Raw genomic sequence first — 15,999 nt, 5'->3', positions numbered from 1 at the left:
GTAGGTTAAAAACGGCAAGTTTTACATAAGAATTATTAACTAAAATAAAACAGAAACTATAAAATATAAGGAACCTCTATATGGTACCCTAGCACTAAGGGGGAGCCCTTGAGGAGCTCCGGCCTTGCTGAAGAAGGTGTGCTTCAGCCACAGGACAACAGGGAAATTGGCCCATCTGGAGTTGCTGGTCAAATCATAGGCAGCCCCGCCCACTGCAGGCCGGGGAGCAGGGGGTCACTTACCCATGGTATGGGTGGCCACTGGGGGTCTGGGCTCCCTTGTGTAGGGTGGGGCCTGCACCGGGTTCGTGCCCCGGCCCGGGAGGATCCCACATGCCGCGGAAAGGCTGGGCCAGTGAATCATGGCCGCTGAGCCTGCGCGTCCGGAGCCTGTGCTCCGCAACGGGAGAGGCCACGGCAGTGAGAGGCCCGCGTACCGGAAAAAAAAAAGGGGGGGCAGGGCTGGCAGGGCTGGCAGGGAGGGGCTTGCTGAGGGAGCTTTCTGTATGCATTCTCCCCTTCCCGTGACCCACTCTTTGGGTCCCAGGTAGCTGCACGCAGGCCAGCCAGGTTATGGCCAGGCCGAGGCTACAAGGTCACAGAGAGATGGTGTTCTGGGCCTGGGGCTCAGGCAGGTCTCACCCAAAGTCCCCCCACCCCCAGTTCAGGCTGTAAATTGCAGAAGCCTCTTCCTCCTGCAATGTCTCTCCAGCGGCCTCTACTGAAAAAGCTTATGATCATACTCACTTTAAAGGGGAAATGGTTACAGGAATTCCGTTATTACAGAGTGAATGTCCAAGAGTGCGTTCAGAGCTGAGAGGCAATAAATTAAGAACGGATACAGCCCTGGATGGCTTTCCCTCATATCCACCTGGCCAGAAGTGCATAACATGCACATGCCTAAACCAATAACTGGATGGAATTAATCACCATATATGGCTTAAGCTAATCAAGATTTACCTCCCTAGGGCTGGAAAGGAGCTTTCTTTCCGGAGCACAAGACCCACAAGGCCAGTCAGGGCTCTGCCCTCAGGAAGAAGCCTGAGATTGGACATGGGCAGACAACCCACAGTGTGTGCTATCCCACGCACCCCTTCTGTTTCAATGGTTTGGGATACCCCTGGTCAGAAAATGACTGGCAGAAACCTAGAGTCTATTTTTTTTTAATTTTTTAAATGGTCTCTGAAACATAATAACTGTAGCAAAAGCATCTGAAAGCAGATGATACCCGAGAGCAGAATCTTAACGTATTTAAGGAGCTGAGTTAGAAGATTCTGTATAAGTTTTTCATGATGTGAAAATTATCATTGTCTAGAAACTAGAGGCTTGTTATGAGAAGCAAAAATGTTAATCTTTGCTTGATATGAAAGGAGAATGGGAGAAACTTCAAGTATCCATCCAAAAAAATGATTAATTTTAATTGATTAATTAATTCTCACTTACAGAAGCTCCAGAAACTATTTCATTACCCAACCGCCATCATCCTAGCCCTCTGATGGAACCTGGCTTTTCCTTTTATTACTTGCTGATCTCATTGCTCTGTTGCACACTCATTTGTCTTGGGTGACCTCATCTTTCTCTTTCTTGCCCTGCTTCCTCCATATGATAAATTCACATTTACCACCATACACTTTTATAGCCACACCTTCTGTCCCCATTCAAAGGGAGTTGCACCAAAGGCATGCTTGATGGTGAGAGTGTTGTTGGTCACAATGTTACCATTCTAGAAATTACATCTGCTCAATCTGAAACATTATTTGGTGAATATTGCTCTTACCTGTGAAAAAGAATTAAATATATGGAGAAACAGACATTGTTGTCCATACACAATTTCATTTTTAAAAAGACTTTTTAACTTAATATACCACCACTTTCAATGGGATAAAGTTAAACTTACATTAAAAAATTCAAGTTGCTTTTCCTGCTAAAGAATTATCTCCTGTCAGCTCAATCAGTAGTCACCTCTAACACATGATAGGAATAATCCATTTAGAGAAAGCTACAAGAATTCACCACTGAGAGTCATATTTCTGGGTGACATGTAACAAAGCTTTCGTAGCAGGCCAGTGTCATTTCCTTGAAGGCTGATGTGGGATATTGTTGCTGAAGAATATTCAAAAGCCGCCAAGACCTTCCTGAAGAACAGTATAACACCTTTATTTCACCGATTACGCCTACTTTGGGAGAAGGGGCATTGTATTTATTCACAAATGTTGAGTATTGAGTTGAGTATATTCAAGACTTCAAAGCTTAGCAATTAAGTTCTATTTGGATGTGTGACAATATTCAGACCTCATTTAACACATAACTAAAAAGTATAGGAAGCTCTAAGTAAAATTCGGCTTGGAGATTTTGTATTGGAACAGATACAAAATCTTAAATGTATCCTGTAACTGACTCAGGCTCAGCACCTCAATTTCCCCAGTGTAGGAAGAGATGAGTGTCAGATCTAGGCTGAGATATGAGAGGGGTTCATCCCTCTGGGCAACCACCTTCTTCACTGTTACACCTGGTCTGGGACGTGCTCTCAGTTACAGAATTTTCCTTCACTTTCCTCCCATCTTGATAGTCAAGCACTCCAATTACCATATCCTTTCTCAAACAGAAGTTAAGAAAGGACCCAAATAATATTGGGGGGGAGTGAAGGTGGGAGGAAGGATTGTCCCTGCTTCAAGGTTATCAGGAAGCCTTTGTCATACAGCTGAGTAGTTAGAAACACAAGCTCTGGAGCCTGTGACTGCCTGGATTCAAATTCCCTGTTTGATCAGGTTATTATCCATACAACCTTGACGGTATTATTTAACTTCTTTGGTTTCAATTCGCTCTTCTGCAAAATGCAGATAAAAATCATACCTACTAGGCATGGTTGTTCTTAGATTAAATGATTTGATACACACAAAGTTCTTAAAATAATGCCTGGGACAAAGTAAGTGTATATCAAGTCAATGCAGAATAGTTTTCAAAATGGGGGATAAAATAGTTGCTTGAAATATACAAGAAGTTTACATCATTTGAGTGTAAATAACTTATGAATATAAAAGTTTTCACTAATTTTGACTAGTAAAGCAAATGAGCAATTAAATGATTGAAATACTGAATTATATATTAAGAAATTTTTAATTTGCACATAATTATTTGTTCAATTTTGACAAGTGCTTCTGTAAAATTTTAAATACATTGAATTTTGTGAATTGTGCTATTCAATTAAATGAATATTTATTGAACAACTACTGTGTGTAAAGTTATTCCAATTTTCTATTGTCATTGGAAAAACCTCCCCAACACTTAGTGACATTATATAGTAACTAATTTATTATGCTCATTATGTTGTGGATCAGGAATTTGGGCAGATCACAGTGGTAATGTTTTGTCTCTGCTGCATAATAGCTGAGGTCTCAGCTGGGCTGAGATGGTTAAAACAGCTCAACTGAGACCATATGTCTAGAGCCTCATTTCTGGCTGGCTGCTGGGTTTCTCAATTCTCCTCTGCGTCACATCTGCTAAGATTGCAGTGTTCAGGTGGCTTCTTCACTCAAGTCCTATTCCTGGCACTGGGATGGCTGAAATAGATGGGGATGTCCAGGTATCTCTCTCTTCATGTAGCCTGTCCATGTGACTAGCTTGGGCTTCCTTAGAGCATGGACTGCTCATTCTTAGACTTCTCATTTAATGGTTCATGGATCTAAGAGCAAGTGTTCCAAGAAGCCAGACTAGAAGCTGCAAAGCTTTTAATGACTGATCTCAGAAGCACCAAAACATTACTTTTGCCACATTCTGTTGTTCAGTAAGTCACTAAAGCTAGCACAAAATCAAGGGGAAGAAAATTAGAAATGGGGAAAAAAGCAAATAATTTGTATTTTTAAATCCATCTCAAGTCAATAAGTCATTGACTTTATATATTTTTCAAGCTACTGCCCATGACAGTCAACCATCTCAAAAGAACTGTTTACCAGGCCGTATCTACTCACTTCTTAATAGCCTCTAATCTAGTGTTAGCCCCCATTATACCACTAAAACTTGTCATGAAGAAGCCATTAATGACCTCCATGTTCTCAAATAAACTGGAAAACTTTCAGTATCATTTATGTTGACTTCCAAGTGGTTTTTAACACAGTTAACACTTTCTTTAAAGATTCTCTCCCCTAGGTTTTTTGACACCATACTCTGGTTTTCCTCCTATTTCTCTGGCTGTTTCTTCTTAGTGTTTTTACTTCCTCCCTTTTTTCCATTCGTGTCCCTCTTCTTCATCACCATCACCATATCTCCCCCCACACACACACGCACATAAGTTGTTACCTCTGTTTTAACTAGTACTCAATCCATTTATTTATCTTTATTTCTACTGCTCCTAATCTAGTCAAAGCCCAAACTCTCTAGCACCTGATTTCCTGCATCCTAATTGGTCTCCCTCAACGCCTTCCTCCACCTTCTAATCTGTTTTTCAAATTACATTCTGAATGATGATTTAAAGATTGAAGACCCTTGGATTATTTCCCAATGAATTTAAAATAAAATTTAAAATCTTACAAAGTCCTGCCTCAGCCCATTTCATGACACTCTCCCCTTTGCTACTTTCTTTCAATTCCTCAACCTACCATGCTCTTAACATCTTAAGATCTTTCTCCATACCCAACTCTCCAGGTGGAAAATGCTATTCCTCCCTCCATTGCATTTGTGTCCTGGCTAATTCCCACTCACCCTACTCACTCCCACTCACCAAAGTCTCAGCTTAAGTATCATCACCTCAGAGACAACCTCATCTCTCTACCTAAAATAGGTCTTCCCACAAGTCTTTATCATTTTTCTTCATAAAATATTACTAATTGTAATTGAATATGTGCTTATTTTATTTCTTTAATATTGTCTCCAGTAAGTAGGATGTAAGTTTGATGAGGGCAGGAATACTATTTTTTTTTCTATAACCATTGTTGATATAATAGTGATAATTTTTCTCTCTGCATTCACATTACTTGATGTATATTCTGGATATAGGACTAGCTATGACTTTGGGTAAGTCATCTAATTTCTTATGCTTCAGTCCTCTTATCACAAAAATTTGGATAATAGTAAAATCTGTCTAATAGGGTTGTGGTAAGGACTTAATGAAATAATACATGTTAAGATCTGGCACATAGCATAATGTGCTCAATAAATATTTTCCATTAGTATTTCTATTATTATTATCTCTGGCACAGTGACTAGAACACAGTTGGTGCTCAATAAGCATTTAATTATGGGATGAATGGTGAAAATTAAACATTGCTTTAGAGAAAGTACTATATTTCTATGTGATGTTCTATATTTTATTTATATACATTTTAGATATTTTAAAAGATATATTTTGAAAGATAAGGTAGTAGTATATGAAAGAACTAAGGGAAAGTTATTCTTTTTATATCAGGCTAAACATTTCCCTTTCTTCAATGCCTGCTCTGTATAAAACTAAAATATGTCTTAATTATCTCTTTACAGATCATGTAAAGGTTAATTCCAATTAGTCCAAGTTGAATATTTACACATTTTGAATTAATGGCATTCTGATTGAGTTTTTCTGTATGTGTGGTTTATTCTAAACTAAAAGTAAGTTATACGTGCTGATAAATCATTAAATTTGATTCATTTAAGCATTTTTAATGAAATAATTGAATAAAATTTCTCATGAATAGAGTATATTCATGGAATTATATATTATGATAAGACAAAAATTGACCTGTGACATTAAAAGAAAAAAGTTACCTATTTAAAAATGAAAAGGGAAAGAAGGGAAAGGGTTCGTTTCTCCATGGCATAATTAATGTTACTAATTTATAATATAGTTTGGCTTTAATATTCTAGGAAAAGATTCATAGATGATAATCAGACTAGATTTGTAGGGGCCAGTATAATAACAATATTAAATTAAAAAAACAAAAAACACTAATGCTTATACAATATTCCTTAAAAATAGTAAATTGAATATCATTAAAATTAGTTTTACATTATAATCACATGACACTCATTATAAGGCTCTTCCAATAATCCATAATTTTCCAACTCTCATAACTTTTTAATAACTTTTGTCCTCTTCCCTTACCACCAAATTTCCTATGAGAAAATAGAAATGAGAATTCACTCAAATTATAGCTCAATATCTTAAAAATTTTCAAATCAATTATTCACCAATACTAAGCAGAAAAAATAATATTGCTATTTATAGTTAAATCCAGAAACAGGTTTACTCTTATATTTTTTAGTCAGATTTACTCTTTCTTTTAGTAATTCAATTTCATATTTTATTTCAGAATTAAATCCATTAATATTTCCAAAGGACATATTCAGGGGATTGAATTCACGTGTATACATTTGAATGTGTCTAATATGAAATTTTGTTCAATTATAATGGTTTATATTATTAAGCATAATTTGCCCAAATTTTGTTGCAGAAAAATTATTCCTATGAGAGTTTTTTATAGCATTCTTAAGACCACAAGGTGTGGGGCAGGGAGGTTGGAGAGGAGTATATATACATTGGGTAAGGAAATCTTAGAAAAGGCCCACTCATTTTATTAGGAAATGTTTTCTTAAGTAAGCAATATTTTCCAATTCACTGTTTTTCTCTTTTTTTTTTTTTTTTTTTTTTTTTGCGGTACGCGGGCCTCTCACTGTTGTGGCCTCTCTCATTGCGGAGCACAGGCTCTGGACACGCAGGCTCAGCGACCATGGCTCATGGGCCCACTCCACGACATGTGGGATCTTCCCAGACCAGGGCACAAACCCATGTCCCCTGCATCGGCAGGCGGACTCTCAACTACTGCGCCACCAGGGAAGCCCTGTTTTTCTCTTAAACCATAGAAAAGCATGGCAATCCAAGATTTCATTTATATGCTTCTCCTTGAGAATGTCTAGGAATGGTAAATTATTTTATCTCATTGCAGCCCTTTGGCCAACATGTATGCAATTTATTAGGATCATGAGAATAGTTGCATAAGATGTTAGTGGCTTCATTGTCTTCAAATTTACCAAAAATGTTTCCATATTCATTTTGTTAAATATCATCCCAAGTGAATTTAACTCTAATTCTTTGAAAATTACTGATTCCTGCATTGTTAACTCTCACTTAATCAGGGCATTCTGGTACCTGCAGATCCAATAGGAAGGACAATCCCATCATGCCTTTCTTTCTTACTGGTTCACACTGTGACCCACCACCTCACTATCCCATTGCTGACATCACACAGGTGTGGCAGGCAAAATTTCTAAAATGCATCCCTGCCGCCTGTGGCAGGCGCACATAGAGATGTCTCCCCATAACCCCCAGAGCCTGTGAATATGATGAGGTATCATTCCTGCGATTATGTTGTGTTCTGTGGTACAGTTGACTTTAAGACGGGGAGATTATCCAGGTGAGTCTGATTTGATCACACAAGCCTTTTAAAGCAGAAAGCTTTCTCCAGCTGATGACAGAAGAGCAAGTCAGCGAGATCTGAAGCGTGAGGACTTGCTGTTATGAGGGTGGAAGGAGCCTCCTCAGAAGGGTTGCAGATGGCCTTACGGAGATAAGAACAGCTGCCCACTGATGGCCAACAAAGAAACAGGGACCTCTCTATTATAACTGCAAGGAACTAGATTTTGCCAGTAACAGGAATTATGGGAAGACGCCGCGCTCCAGTTAAGAACAAATCCTGCTGATACCCTGTGTTCAGCCTTGTGAGACCCTGAGCGGAGAACCCAGCCACGCCATCCCAGAGTTCAGACTTACAGAACTGTGAGTAATAAATGGGTTTTGTTTTAAACTGCTAAATGTGGGGTAATTAGTTGTACAGCAATAGAAAACTAATTCAACTAGGAACAACCCTAATGTTCACCTAGTGATTCACTGAACTTACATGATGATTTGGGTCTCTAACAAAGTACTTAAATTTGTCATATGTTGATATCCTAACCACTAAGCCAGCATGCACATTATAACAACTATAGATTGCACTGGTCTTTTAAGTTCCTTTTCAACAGCAATAAACATTTTTATTATTATTTTAAAAACAAAAAAAATTGAACAAAATCTCCAGCGTTATATTCTGACACCTACATAATTTACTAATATATGTCTGAAGGTTGAAGAACATTGATTGAAGCTACTTTCTTAGAAGGGAGATTTCATTTTCACCCCAGATAGACCCATATTAGGAATCATTTTTAATAGTTTGATAATACTGTTTGTCAGCAGCAATATACGTTCTTCTTCTAAAATGCACCTCTATCATCCAAAATATTGTTCATGATTGCCCACATATGCCTGCCACACATCTGTTTTCATCTTTTCTATCCCTACTCTTGGATTCCACTCTAGCTTTTCAATGCGTTGATTTCTTAAAATTTCATCAACCACAAATTAACCACCCATCCCCCCCTCCCATTTCCAAATGATTATCCACACCTGAAGACTTTACAACTTACAGTACTTCTCTGCTTGTCTGGCATTTCTTTTAAGACTATTTTCAATAATCCCAGCATCTTAAAACAATTTAAAAAATAGAGATGGATGTGAATGACTTATTAGCAGTCCAGATGAAAGAAATTAACAATTGATTTAATGTGAAAGATGAATAGAAGGTGAAATAAAAAATAACACCAAAGTTTCAAGAGTAGATGACTTGAAGGAAGATTATGCCAGTAACAATAACAACAAAAAAGGAAATGCAGAAGAAAAAGCAATTCTGGAAGGAAACAGTGAGTTGATTTTGGATATATTGGGATGTTTATTCAAATACTAAAGGGCGAGATTTGTACCATAAGATTTAAAATGTAACCTTATTTTACAACTTTATACTAAATCCTAATCTCCTCTCCCAAACTTTGGATTCTTCAACCCTTTATTATTAAATAAATCTGTATTTTTCTTTACACCTAGAAACTTAATTTCATTTGTATATAATAAACTATTCTTAAACTATACTTAATGTGTGTATAAGCCCGTCTGCTCATTTAAGAAATCATCTTCTATTATATTTCTCTTTGTAATTCAGGGAGTGACAATCTTCTTTAGGGAATATTCTTCCAAACTTTATAGCTAGTTTGCTATTATGACCAAGCAAGGAAATTTCACTTCCAAGTGTAACCACAAACCCAGCTACTTTCCTCTGTAAACTATTGTTCCAACATATTTCAGCCTGAAATTTTCCAGCTGTGCTCAAGGGCTTCTCACAACCACATGGAAACTATTTCTTGGGGCTTATTTTTAATTACAGCCTTTACTCTTTTTTGGTTCTTCAGATATTTCTGCTCCCAAGGTTACATGATGCTCCAGAGACATAACATTAGTGACACCACCACTGTATGATATTGTACAATAAGGAATATCATTGGACAGATGGAAGCATTACCACAGAATTTGGATTTGTTTTTGTAGTTTATTCAGAAAGATGTCCATATTACCATTAATGTGTGTGCTTTGAACTCATCAGATGTTATTCATCTGGTTAGATGCCTATAAATATACCACACAACTAGGATCCCACAAACTGTCATGCTAAGCAAGATCCATACCCTTAATGACAGAAGTGGTAACATGCATTACACAGCTTTCCATCAGGAAAATGTAGTAAAGAACATTGTGTAATACGTCTATCTTACGAAGCAAGCACCTAATGACTGATGGATCTTACTGGCAAAGCTTTCAAGCAGACTCTCAAGTGAAGTCATGTTTATTTCTCATAAATGACCAAAAGTAACCAGAAAGTTCAATAAGGTAGATATAAATGTTTTCAGTTCAGTCTGAAATAATCATAGTGGATATATTCCTAGTTATTCCTCAAATTATTAGAATCTCAAAAGTTCTGGTTAATTCTAAAGTAAATCCAGAATGTGTGTATTCCAAGAAGGGTTAAAGAGATTCAAGATGTAATCTATCCAATCAGGACCCAGGGCCCACTGTACTTCTTAAGGACTATTCCAGAATTGACCAAGAAGATTAAAATGATTACTATGCTCCAGATATCATAATAGAGGATCCGCCAGTGACTTTTGCCTTAACTGTTTAGAGCCTTTTTAGTTAAAAGTGTCCATACACTATCATCAGTATTTTTTTTTTCAGTGAAGTGTGTATGAGGAAAGAGGTGGAGTGAAAGTAGTGTTTATTACTGAAAATTAATTAATGTAAAAGTGCTGTTTATACAAGATAGTTAATCATATAGGATAATTCCCTTTCTACAGATGATGAATCTGAGATTCAGGAACACAAAATGACTTTCCAGTAAGCGTTGAGCAAGATCTGGACTAAGGTGTCTTGTTTTCATTTTGATTCTAATTCCCATACTTCTTTGACTATAAAACACGGTGCCCTCAAACTTATCACATTATTAATAGAATTTTTGTTTGAAAAAGTACTATTGCCAGAGTTAAATAGCACAAATAACTATGCTATAAAACAATGGTTTTCAAGGTTAGGGTCCCCTAAGTAGCAGCAGCTGCATCACCTGGGAAATTGTTAGAAATGTACACAGTCTTAAGCTCTGGTCCTAATGAATCAAAGTCTCAGGGAGTGAGCCTTGGCAATCTGTGTTTTAACAAGGCCTCCAGCTGATTCTGAGACACACTCAAGTTTGAGCTCTAGAATAGTAATTCTCAATATTTGTGCATCATTATCACCTGTACAACTTTTTAAACTCAGATGCACTCCCTACAGTTACTTGCATCTGTGTAATTCTCACTTACACAAGGTTAAGTGACATTGCTGTAGAATGTTCGTGAGAGCAGTGAAATTCAATTGTTTAACAAAGAGCTTCATTATTTTCACATGTTTGGTCAATCTAAATATACATTACAGCAGTGGTTCTCAACTAGGGGCAATTTTCCACAATATACTTCACAACATTTTCACTATTGTGAGACTGAATTTTATTTGTAAGGATTTCATGTCAGATTTTAATTAATTATAATTTTTAGGTTTGGGGGGCTGTGAGTAGAACCACGGTATGACATAATATATTTAGATTAACAAGATATATATATATATATTGCCTTCTAGATATATGTAGACTTGCCTTCTATCTATCTAGACGCTACATATGGTTATAGAGATATGAAGTCTTTGAAGAATAATATGAACAAGTGTAGGGTAAAACACCAACCAGAGTGGAAAAGCCTCATTGAATATACTGGTTTCATGGATTGAATTGTGTTCCCCCAGTATTCAAATATTGGAAGCCTAACCCCCAGTGTAAGTGTGTGTGGAAATAGGACGTTCAAGGAAATAATTAAGGTTAAATGAGATCATTTAAGGAAATATTTAAGGTTAAATGAGGTCATAAGGGTGGGACCCTCATCCAGTAGTACTGGTGTCCTTGTATATAAGAAGATAGGAGACACACTAAAGAGTTCAGTCTGTCTCAGAACATGCACAGAGAAAAAGCCATAAGACAACACAGTAAGAAGGTGTCTATTTACAAGCCAGGAAGAGAACTCTCACCAGAAACCAACCCTTCCAGCACCTTGATCTTGGACTTCTAGGCTCTAGAACTGTGAGAAAATAAATCTATGTTGTTTAAGCTACCCAGTCTGTGATATTCTGTTATCACAGCTCAAGCAGACTAATACACTGGGTGTCTACAGGGTCTCCAGAAAAGACTACTTTTTATATTGGAGATAAACTAGTCCTAAAGAATGGCTATATTTACCCACCCAAAAATGACTTAAAAGCAGGGTTTGAATGGACCAAACTTATTTGTAAGTAATGCAACTTGCCAGAACAAAGTACAGAACTTGTTAAAGGAATGCAACAAAATCTAGCACTCAACAACAAGAAATTGACCATGTCTAGCATCCAATCAAAAATTACTAAATGCACCAAGAAGTGGGAAAATGTAAATCTTTTTTTTAAATGTATGTTTAAAATTGCCTATGCTTTTTAAAATATTTATTTATTTATTTTGGCTGCACTGGGATCTTTGCTTTGGCATGTGGAATCTTTAGTTGCAGCACACATGCAGGATATAGTTGCCTGACCAGGGATTGAACCCGGGCCCGCTGCATTGGGAGTGTGCAGTCTTACCCACTGCATCACCAGGGAAGTCCCAGGAAAACATAAATCTTAACCCGGAAAAAAAAAAAGAATCAATCAATATAAACAGACCAAGGAATAACAGAGATGATGAAATTAGTGAACAAAGAGTTTAAAGCAACTAAAGACTTTGTAAATATGCTCAGAATTTAAAAGAGAACATAAATATAATGAGGAAAGAATTGGAAGATATAAAAAATACTCAAATGAGACTTCCAGAAGTGAAAAATACTTTGTCATGAACATTTCACTGGATGGGTTGTCAGCAAATTAAACAGTTCAGGAGGGAAAAAGAAAAGTAAATGGAAGACATTGCAATAGAAACTGTCCCCCCAAAAAGCACAGAGAAAATCAAGTGAAAATAAAAATGAACAGAGCCTCACTGTCCTGTGGGACAATATCAATCAGCCTAACCTGTGTTTATGGTCTCTCCAGGTAGGGGAAAAAATGTGAAAGAAAAGGGTAGAATAGAAAAAAATATTTGAAAAAAAATGACAATTTTTTTCCAAATTTGATAAAAACTGTAAACCCACAGACTTAAATAGCTTAATAAATCCCAAGCAAGATAAAGAAAAAAAGGAAACTATACTGCGAACATCATAATTGATGAAAACAAGTAATAAAGAGAAAACCTTAAAAGCAGCCAGAGGCAAAGGAAGATTCATTATGTATAGAGGGCAATGATAAGAATGAGTTTAGACTTCTTGTTGTCAAAAATAAGAATGAAGCTACATTTTAACATCCTGAAATAAAACAAAAAGTCAACCTAGAATCTTGTAGCCAGAATAAATATCTTTTAAAACTAAAATTGAAATGAAAAACTTTTCAAAAAAGCTGAGAGAATTCATAGTTAACAGTCAGGAATTAGGAAGAATGATAATGGAATAGAACAGGCAGAAGAAAAATGATACCAGATGAAAACTTGAATATACACAAAAGAAAGAAGAACATCTCAAAAATCGTATGTGGGCAAATGCAAAAACCTTCATCATCAATTTTAATTTATTTAAAATGTCATTTTAAAAAAACATTAAATAAATTTATCCCTCCAAACCTGTATGTTTTTGAAGCAAGTTTCCCATGCATTTATTTCTGTAAATTTTTTACTTTTTACCCTGAGGGTGGATTGCAAGTAGAGTCAATTTGAGAGAACTCTGTATCTTAATTTCATCTCTGTAATTATTATCCACTCTTTATCATTCTGTTTCTTTTCCCTTTATGTTGCAGCTTTGTAGCCGGTGAGTGTGGATGACATTTAGCTACTTTAATATGTAGACAATTCTGAAGCACCTTCAGTCACTTCAGCACATAACAATCACTCTCCAAGACACGCTGTGTGGTAATGTAGGTGCTGGAATTCTCAGCCAGCAAAAGAATGTAAATAGTTTACAAAGAGTGACATAGCAAATTCATTAAATAGGGAAGAGCCTAGGCTTTCTCACTGTCTGCCAAAAGATACTCAGCTCAGTTTTAAGGATCTACATTCCTGCAAATTATGTACTGAACACCATCGTTGGGATTTTTTTGTTCTTTTTATCCCTGAATAATAAATTCAATGAATATTGCTAAAATACAGTTTAGTAGTTTAATGATCCAACTGTTTTTCAAATAAAGGTAAAGTCCATTCAACTATCAAATTACACAAATTCATGGCTGAATGGAGAATTATGTTGTAGTAAAAAAGTGAAATATTATCACCAGAATCAAACATATTTTCAAAGGGAATTTTTTTTTTTTACACAAAAAGCTCTAATCCTTAAACTTTAAGCATCTCTTGTACAAGGTATTTTCTGGGAAAATAAATATAAAATTGAAGGAAAAAGAAAACTAGTAAAAAAAATCCTTAAAGTTTTTAATGTTCAGTGTTGGAATTTACATAGTATAGCAGGAAACAAAAAGCTACATAGTATAGCAGGAAGCAAAAAGCTAATCTTCTTGTTCTCTTTCTTATAAACCCTCCAGTGGCTTCCCACAGAATCTGGAACAAAATCTACGAATCCTTGTCATTTCATTCACTGGCCTTAATGTTCTGGCCTCTGCTGACATGACAGGTCATCTCCTGCCATTCTCAGCCCACCGTGCTCAACAGGTTCAAGCCCTATTGACCTAGTAACATCCTTTCAGTCTGTTGACCTTGCCAAACTCCTTTCCCCTGAGGACCTCCCCAAATGCTGTTCCCTCTGCCTGGAACACGTTCCACCTGGATAACATCACCTCCCTCCTTCCTCTCTTCTCATCTGTATCAATTTAAAATATTTTATTATATTCTTTATTTTCCCTTCATTATGTTTAATTCACATAGTAATTATGTCTTTTTATATCTTTGCAATGGCATTGTATTCTAGTAGGGAGGTATCATGTTTTTGTCTCTCCCTGAACATCCAGAAAGTATGCCTGGCACAGAGTAGGAACTTCATGTTTGTGGAATGAGTGAACAGCTTGATTTGCACATGAATTCATGAATGCTTTTTACCACAAATGCCATTTCATTCTTAGATGAAACCCACAAACTGTGGTGGTATTTGTTATTATTTTATATACTCTAGTGGGTCTTTCAAGAACACTGTATATTGAAATTGATTCATTTGGCATTACATGGATTCCTAGTTGTAATATGGAGGAACAGTTAAAAGCATCATATGTGAACATTTAGGGGTACAAGATGCATAGAAATTCTAATGTTCCTTCCCCCAAAATGTGTGCCATACACGTGTGAACTTATACTAGAAAACGGAAGCACTCGTTTATGATAAGATGTTATAAAATGGAAAGGAAAATTGGAGCAGGTAGTGGAAATCCCTGTTCCAATATGAGAACTCAGCATTCCGCTGGCATGGCAAGGCGAATCTGTGTCACAACATCTCCACACTGTGGCCAAATCCAGAATCATTTACTACTCTGTGGGAACATAAGCTTTTCATGTCTTAAGTAAGAGTAATGCACCCAAGCATTCATTTAATATTAAACGGAACTAATTTGAATACTTTCTTGAAAATTAATCTTTCAGAATTTTATTAGTACCCCTTAATCATCGTGGCTTAATGTCACACTGGTATAGTTTACTGTGGCTGCTTTTCTAATGGCCCACTCCTCTGTCTTTCATCCTACTCACATCCAAAAGCAATTTTTTTAAAAACTCAAATACATGATTTAGAAAAAAATTGGAACTATATTATATCTCTCTTCCTCTATTTTAACGGTAACTTCCTTTATCAACTGTTACTCCTTTCCCCCCAAATTATCTGCTATACAATAACCTGAGTTCTGACCTTAAGCTTAAATTTTATAGTTATTTGAAATCTTTGTGCCATTACATTGAATATTTAAGATCTACTGTTTTCATATATACTCACTTCAGTGCCTTTGTGCACACCCCTCTACTTCTAGTATTGAGTGAGAAGTAAAGAGATTTCCCAAATGAAGGGAAAAGGGAGAAAAATGTAGCTAAATTTCCCAATCCTGCTTGGTCAGACTTTCTGATAACAAAAAAATTTGAGTTGAAGTGAACTCTTAAAGCATCTGGCACTTGATAATGAATTTGACTGCTTTGTTTAAAACTATTAATCTATAAAATCCCTTGATTGGCTTGTCTGTTAGTACTTTTACTATGTAATAGAGAAAAGGCATTTTGTTAACTAAAATTCCTCATTCTTCCTTCATCCAACATTGACAGCTTTCTGTATTAGATTCTATAGATGGCACAGTAAAGATTTTTCCCAAATATGTACCTCCTAGAGGGATGGAACAATGTTATCACCTCCTTTTGTTTCCTCATAAGTTCCTAATGTAATTTGATATCTATAGTGGAAATCTAATAATATTAGAATGACTAAATAGGCAGATAATTGTTTAATCACTTTATTATGTGTTGGTCTTTGTAACTGAATCATATATGATGTGTTAACATGCCATGTGACTTTTACCTAGTTTCTTAATTTTTCTGGGACTTTCATTACTCATATGTCA

This window comes from Leucopleurus acutus, assembly GCF_964270905.1.
Source record: "Leucopleurus acutus genome assembly, chromosome: 5".
NCBI lineage: Eukaryota > Metazoa > Chordata > Mammalia > Artiodactyla > Delphinidae > Leucopleurus > Leucopleurus acutus.
This window is presented reverse-complemented; position numbering follows the sequence as displayed.